This window comes from Pinus tabuliformis, chromosome J, assembly GCF_031772625.1.
Source record: "Pinus tabuliformis cultivar Carrire ecotype Pingquan chromosome J, CPIR1, whole genome shotgun sequence".
NCBI lineage: Eukaryota > Viridiplantae > Streptophyta > Pinopsida > Pinales > Pinaceae > Pinus > Pinus tabuliformis.
Genome location: NC_142295.1, coordinates 792,460,368 through 792,469,015, shown reverse-complemented (window position 1 = coordinate 792,469,015; position 8,648 = coordinate 792,460,368).

Below are 8,648 nucleotides of genomic sequence, written 5' to 3'. Positions count from 1 at the left end.
TTCGTGGCATGTTTTATGTCACTCTGTTGCACCAGAATTGCTTTGTGAAACATGCCTTGAGGGGATGCAATGCATAGAGTGGGATTTTTTGGGAGAAGGACTGGGTCTGAGGGACGAGTCTTATGCTAAATTGTATGAGGAAGACCATGCCAAGACTAGAAATGTGGTGGATTTCCACCCCACCAGTGAAAAGACGTGTCATTGAGATGGAAAAGTATTTTTTACCTGGATCTTTTCCACTATTTCTAGATCTGAACAAGTGTTCATTAAAAACAACTGCAATATTGGTTTTCTTTTCCAACCCTTTGGATTTCCAAGGTTCACCTGAGTTTTCACATATCCCTATTTCCACCCCTACAACGTTGAATTATTAAATTTTTACTTTGTAGTTGATTTCTTTAGGTTTACCTCTTTATTCTAACATATTATGATTTAAAAACCAAATGAACTCTGTTTTGTAAGTTCCAATTTATAATGGATTAGGTCACATCCTAACTATGCACATTCTAGAGTTGAGGCCAGTTTGAATTTTCATACTTGTTACTATCAAAAGTATTGCTTTGTGGGTTAATATTGTTATTATATGTCAAATTTATACAAGAATTTGGGTTCAATTGTCAAGGCGGTGTCATATATCTTTTGTTTTCTCTGAAAATTTGTGATTCTAACGTTAAGGTCCATTTTCAACTTTCAACAACACATTTGTTTGATTTGATTATGGGTGACAGGGTAACGATTAAATTATGGTTTACATGGCCTTTTTAATGGATGCATTTTCTGTATACTTATATTAACATGAATGGGAAAACCAGTGATTATAAGGGCTTACTCGAAGTTGGGTTTGGTTCACCAGCTCTATTAGACAAATATCAAATAGTCGGGATGCACATACAAGCTTGTATTTTTCATTGTAGATGAGCTTATGTATTTACATTTGAATATTTGTAATAAATTGCACAATTTGGATGTTGAAATGTTTATCTCCTTCAAAAACTGTAGGTTTTCTCAACAATTTTTTTCATTGAATTTATTTTGCAGCACCACTCATCGTTAATGAGTCCCTTCAACATTCCCATTTGTTTTTCATACTCCTGGAGACCAAACATGCAACATGAAAAGAGCAAGAGAACCCATATATCTGCTCTCTTTGCAATGTAAGAGACATCTTTAATGAGATTATTAGATCTCAGCCAACAAACTCCTAGTACAATTTTACCTGGACTGCGGTTAGCATTTGAGGATGAACATGGATCTTCAGCTCCAAACAAAACCAAGGGTGATAATGCTTCTATATTTTCTTGTCTTTCATATGAACTCAATACAAAGTTACAACAACAAGAGATACAATTTAACATGATTCCTTTTAATGTGAATTGAGTAAACTTTATTTTAATTTAAACAACATTGCATGTGAATTTGGTTATATTGCCATGAAAACATTGCCCAAGAATCTATAATGGAGCCTTATTTTGCAAGATTAACAGGAGAGTGCATTGAATTTTTGAATTAGTTGAATTTTTGAATGAACTGGATTCCACGGAGTAACTTTTTTTTATATATGGAACTCCTTCGGTAAAAACGTGAGTCAAATTTCCCCAACTCTTCTATAGACTATTATTTAAGACTCACGTCCATCGCATGATTAGGTGTTATTATCTTTTAATTAACACATATAGCAACCTTTGTTTGTTCATTTGTATGTTCAAATTGTAATTTGTTTTGTGATACTTCATCATATTATTTTTCAAAGTGTTGGATAACGTGTTCAATTTTATTAGCTTTTTATATTTGTCTAGAGATTATAAATTACAATACTAACATCAATTTTTTTGTAACTTATTCTTTATGTGAAAAGAGTTTGTTTGCATAAAACTGATTATCTCACACGTTGGATTTGGACCTTCGTTGGGATTTGACAAATAATTGATGTAACTTTTCAGACACATATACGAAAACCTTTAATGAGAGAAGACAGTTGGAATAGTCTTGTTTTCTGGCATTGAATGAATATATACCATTATGTGAACACCAAATAAATTTACAAGATAAAATTCAACAATTATTACATACTCAAAGAAACTCTAAATTTGTATTTGCAAAATTCTGATTTTCAAGGATCAACAGATATATATGTAGGGTTGGAATTTGAGTATGAGAAGAAAAATCTTGATCTTGAAAATATGAAATATAGGACCCATAAACTTATATACAGTTGTTCTTCCATGTTAGGGTCTATGAGGTAAGGACCCGCTCCACATTTTTCAGTACTTTCAACGTTTGAGGATTTCTTTGAAACTTGTAATTGTTAGATATTGAGTAGTCCCTCAAAAAGTCAATTTTTCTTTTAAAATGCACATATTTCAAATTCACTTACAACATGCATGGAAATCCTACCTTAGCTGAAATTAAGTTTATGCTTTGAATAGTTTGGTTTAACTGGACTACTCTGTTTGACTTCATGGTTCAAATTATGACTTAAAAAAATAAATTGAGAAATTGTCAACAATGGGATTAACTCGTTGGTTGTACTGTCGTTCTTGCATTTTTTTTATATTGTTATGTTTGGCCATAAGAAACATTAATGAGAAAACACAAATACCATGTATCTAAATATTTTATATTTATAATAATAATAATGTAACACCCTCCTCCCACATCTACCCAAGTAACTGACCAACTGGGGTAAACATGTGACAATAAGTTAGTATGATATGATTCGACCTCCTAAGTCACCTTAAGGAAGTGGAACCGATGGAATCACACCATACAAACCTTCCACATCAGCAACAAGACTCTCAGGAACCATCCCAACCTCTCAGGTAACCAACTCCTGGGTCCCATTGAGTTTTTAGACAAATTAACCCCGACGCGCCCGTGATCTGGGCATGCATGTGTCCAAAAGGATTTCACTGCTCCCACAGCATGGTATTGCAACATCCAAGGACTATTCTGCTTAGTGTTGTGTCAACGTCCTTGGGATTTGAGCCACATTTTCAGGTCCAGAGCCCAGGTCGCTGCCCAAAACTAAATCACCTTTAGAACAAAAAGATAACAATGAAATGATGATACAAATACAATTACTTGAACACACCCTTGACTGGACCCCTACTAGCCATGACAGGCATTTCGTCAAACATGTCACAAATATGTAATCTACAGGTGTAAACAATAGATCTAAGCATAGGGGCCTCATACTCATATGAGAATCGCTAAGAAGCTTTGATGCCTCAACACATTAGTTGTTGTTTCATCCATTAAGCCATAGATACATTGTTCAATCATTTACAAGAAAAACATGATAAGAGGCGTACATAGCTACTGTCATAATACATGTTCATAACCAACATAATAACAACAAAAATACCAAGGAAATAACAGCCACATAATCCACATATAAACCAATATAATACTCATGAAATAACAAGGAGAAACAACCTCATAATAATGATGCAAAGGCAAACTAGTTGTGGGACTTCCATGAACTACCCGACCATAGACATGGCTAAGCCAAAACTCTCTTCAGCTAGTCACCCATGTGCCATATTCTAAGCATGAATGTGGGATCTCATAAAACACATCAATCCAAAACCATCCAGGGCTTCTAGAGGCCAACCACCTCAACCCATCAAACAATGATTCCACCTCACAATCAGACATCACAAAACCATCATTAGATTGGTCTCTACCCAAGCCTTCCAAGGCTCCAAAGCGTTTGTTCCAACCAAGGCTTCCAAGACTAGTAACTCAACCCACAGCTTACTTTGGGCTTCCAGAGCGTTTGTCCAACCAGGGCTTCTAGGACTAGTAACTCAACCCACCAAGGGTTTCCAGAGCATTTGTCCAACCAAGGCTTCCAAAACTAGTAACTCAACCCAAGCTGTTACAGGGCTTCTAGAGCGTTTGTCCAACCAGGGCTTCCAGGAACTAGCAACTCAACCCAAGCTAAAGGAAACATGAGAACCAAGTAGAAAAACAAAGAAATGAACCCATAACATCATGGCTATCCAGGAAATGGAAAGGCTAGGCAAATCCACTGTCAATCTAGACAATCCTCCATGCCAATGACAAATCATGACCAATAAACCACATGCATATGCCATGCATGCCAAAACTAACGAGGAAAAATACATGCAACTCGGTACTTGCAAGAAAAAACTGATGTAGCTACTGATCCCGATGTCCTCTTGTGTTATCCTGATCTTCCTTTGCCTTCTTTCTCCAAAACTCCAAGTATGCCACACTCCTCTAAGAGTGCTCTAAGAAAACTCTAAGTGCCCAAGAGTATAAGAGAGAGAGAGAATAGAGAGAGAGCTCCAAAACTGAACTGACAAAAGTATGTGTACTGATCCTCATAAGCCTTTTTATTAATGAGGCCTCTATTTTCTTCATTTTCCATTATTTTCCTTCATTTTCCTCCTCACATGCAACTTGTGACCTTTCACCTCCCTTTTCTCCTAATTTCCATTATTTTCATAAATAAATGTGCCAAAATGCCATTTTGCCTTTCCAAAGCCTTTGCCATTGCCATTTTCCTTAGCTATTAATTAACCATAAGTGATCCCCATCACTATGATTTTGCCCAACATTCAACTTGGAATAAGTGTCCCATCAACTGTGGTTATTATTTTGCCTTTATTAACTTTTATTACATGGAATTTTCACCAGGGCTATTACAAATAATGATATTTAATGAAGGTCACAACTCAACCATAAGCAAAATGATGTATGAGATCACCTTTGTGGGATAAGGGACCCCTCTATGCTGTGATTTACCTGATTAGTCTATAGAGGTGTATACATCCCGCCCTCACTAGATTTGAACTGAAGAGAAAGCATATATTCTTGAACATTAAGTTTACTCAAACTGCATCACATTTCTACACACAAGAAAGAAGTTGACACACAATCACCATACTCGCTATCTATCATATGTGGAATTTAGGCTTCCACCGAAGTTCTTTGTTTCTTGCTAAATGATGCACATAGGTGATTTCTATTTTATTTTGTCACTAAGGTTTTACAATGATGAAATGACATCTAATGTGACAATATTTCATATTGCATTGTAGAGCGCTGTTACAGAATGAGAGAGATTTACCAGAGTTAATGGTACTTCTGCAAAGAAAAGGCAATCCTTACATGCTAAGATAAAAAACAATCACAGATAGATTCCTTGACGCATCTTAACTTTTTGTGGGCTATTTTAGTGATATAATTATTTTTGTTGTAGATTTTCTCTCAAAAATTTAGTTCATTCAAAAATTCAACTAATAGGTGCATTGAGTGTCCATGAATGTTGAGATCCGGGTTTTGTAATAGTTTCCTTTATCACTAATTTATGATTATCCATCATTCTGTCTTACTGATCAACTCCAAAGAAAACATTGGGTCAAACTATTTTAAACAACACCAACTATTTGTCATTCAGTTTCATGGTTGCATACAAATTATAATGTAACTTTACATGATGAATTAGATAGTGGTTACTCCATTTATTATGTTAATCTTTCCATGGTTATTTGACTCTAAAAGGAGTAAAAAAAAAGTGTCCAAAAATCTGGATTCTCTTCTTTGTAAACTACTAATTCATTTTTGCCGTTTGTATCACATGCAATGTAAACAAGATTGCAACAACAGCTCTTAAGGTGCTCAACCTTTCTTCAGATGCACTTTATCTTCCTATTGATCAACTTTTTGTTTGATAGTGCCGAGATCACCATATTTAGTGATTTAACTCGCTAGAAGTGGACTGAATTAAAATTGCATAATTTGAGTTTGGATAGACTTGAGAAACCCTATTGTTGCAAGATTTTCATCTATGTTTGATTGGATGTAATTTATAAAATATGTTGTGTTGCATTTTGATAGAAATAAAAATGCGTCAAAAGTCACATAATTTGTGTTCTAAATCAAATGTGATTTGATGCTTTGAAATGAGAGTGGATTGTTTGAGAAAATCTCTCATAAAGAAGAAGCAAAGGTATTTGATCTCCCTTCTGAATGTCATAGAAGGAGGTCTTTCTATGAGTCTTAGGGATAAGGACTTGCAGATGGAAAAGTTGAATCACGTAAACATGGAAATGGAGAGGGTGAAACAACTAAAACTATAAGCCCATTTATGGCAGAGAAAAGCTAAGAATCATGGAGCGATGGTGGCAACCATAAAAAGTAATCTTTAGCAGGCTATGATGCAAAGCAAGGAGAAAACTACAGAATGAAGTGGCAACAATGAAGCAAATGGTGCAGAAATAACTTATTTAGATCCCAATGTGGAGGTTAATTATGCTAAACCATTTAGAGGTAGCAAGGATCTCGAAGATCAGATAACATGCAAGATTTGTCGAAAAAATGTTTTCAGTTTTGTTCTTGCCATGTAGACACCTCTGCCTTTGCTGAGACCGTGAAATGGTGTTCGATACATGTCCTGTTTTTCATGCTACAAAGAATGCAAGTGTCGAAGTCTACATCTCATGAACTATTCTTTAGTTTATGTGTTCTTTTGTCACTTCTAAAGGTACACAAACTATTGTTGGATTTCTTATTAATGTTAAAAAACACTTAAGGAGGGGTTAGGCCTGTGGGATATCCTTGAAAAAATAGAATTCATATTCATTATCTATTCACATCAGTTATTATGTTGTAAAAAGAAGACATAACAACAGTTCCACAAGTGCACATGAATGTTGAGTCAAGGGGTGAAAAGTATTAAGTTTGTTTCATTAGATTGAATGATGCTATGGAGAGAGGAGATTATGGAGTTTTTGTAGTGCTATAATGTTTTCTCTTTCTTTGTTGCCCATTTTCACATACTAATTGTAGATACAATTATCCGATCATGAGAGGCCCTATATATGCACTACTCCATGAAGATATTCAAAGAAACAACATGATAATGGGGAAAAAGAAAGCACAAGTGAACAAAAAGGCTTGGCCTTTGTTATTTGAATCATGGTAAAATTCTATTGTTCTTTTCTTCCCTTTTTGGTGTGATCCTCCTAATGGACCTATGAAGATATGACCGTTTTTAATAACTATACAAACTATTGTAAGCAATTTGCTTGAGTTTTTAATAAAAGGATATGGAAAATCCATATAAGTGGTCCTTAACCTTGTGATTATTTTCAAGCAAACTTATGTTTTGCAGCTTTGAGAAGGATTTTACAAAAGCTTATAGACATGTATAAATATTGATCTTATAAACTTCTTCCTCACCCTTTCATATTGATTGCATGTTTCACTACATGTTGTCGCTAATTCTAAAAGTGGCTATTGTTGAAGCTAACTTATGTTTTACATCTTTGAGAAGGATTTTACATAAGCTTATAGACATCTATACATATTGATCTTATAAACTTCTTTCTCACCCTTTCATATTGATTGCACGTTTCACTACGCACTATCACTAGTTCTAGAAGTGGTTGTTGTTGAAAGACGTTCATTAAGCCTTTTGCAGTCAAACCTACCTGAACTTCATATTTGAAGTAGTGCTTTAGCCTACAAGACTAAAATATTAGCGATAGAGTTTTCACTGTTTGTGATTTTGTATTCAAATATAAACTAACTTGTATTCAATGAAATAATTGTGTCAGAGATTAGTTTGTAGACATAAAACCATCTGCTTTCTTGTCTTATCCAAGGTTGTTATGCATTATGAATTTACCATTATGATCTATCATTTTTCAAATATAACACAACTTATATTCAATGAAAGAATTGTCAATGGCAGTGTGTCATAGATTGCCCTGTAGACATAAAACCATCAGCTTTGTTGTCTTATTCAAGATTGTTATCTATCATGAATTTACCATTATGTTTTATCATTTTACAAACATGTGCTTTGTGAATATTATTCAACATGTTTTGCAGAATGCTAAAGTCGAGATGATCTTCCCAAAGATTTTATTCCTTAGGTGTACCTTTATACCTTTTAAGACAATTGCTAATTTATCACATAAATGTATGAAATATACTTTGTTTCAAGTCATATATATATGTTTGTAAATATTGAACACCAGTTCTATTTTTAAGATCTTTAAACAATTCTATTAATAAAATCACATAGATGTGTAAAATATACTTTGTTTCAAACATATATATATATATATCCCAATTTTTAATTAAAAAATTAACATAATTTAAACTTTATTTTATTAATAAACAAAATAATCAAATTTCAATTTATATAATTTTTTAATAATTAAAAAAATTAAATAATAAAAATAAAAATTATATAAAAAATTTAATTCCTCTTAATAAGTTATAAAATCAAAATCCAAATTTAAAATAAATTTAATTAATTCAAATAAACCCTAATAGAACAAAATTGAAAATCCACAATCAATCATGCACTTAATCATCATCGTATTTAAACAAATATTTCATTACAACGACCATATAGATATTATATTTTAAACATTAATAAACTAAGTTAAAAAAATAACTATTATAATAAAAAAACAAAATAAAACATACCTAAACTCATTTTATCTTCCGAACTTTATATTTTAAACATTAATAAACTAAGTTAAAAAAATAACTATTATAATAAAAAAACAAAATAAAACATACCTAACATAACTAAACTCATTTTATTTTATGAACTTTTGAAATATTATATTTATATTTTATTATATTAAATAATAATAAGA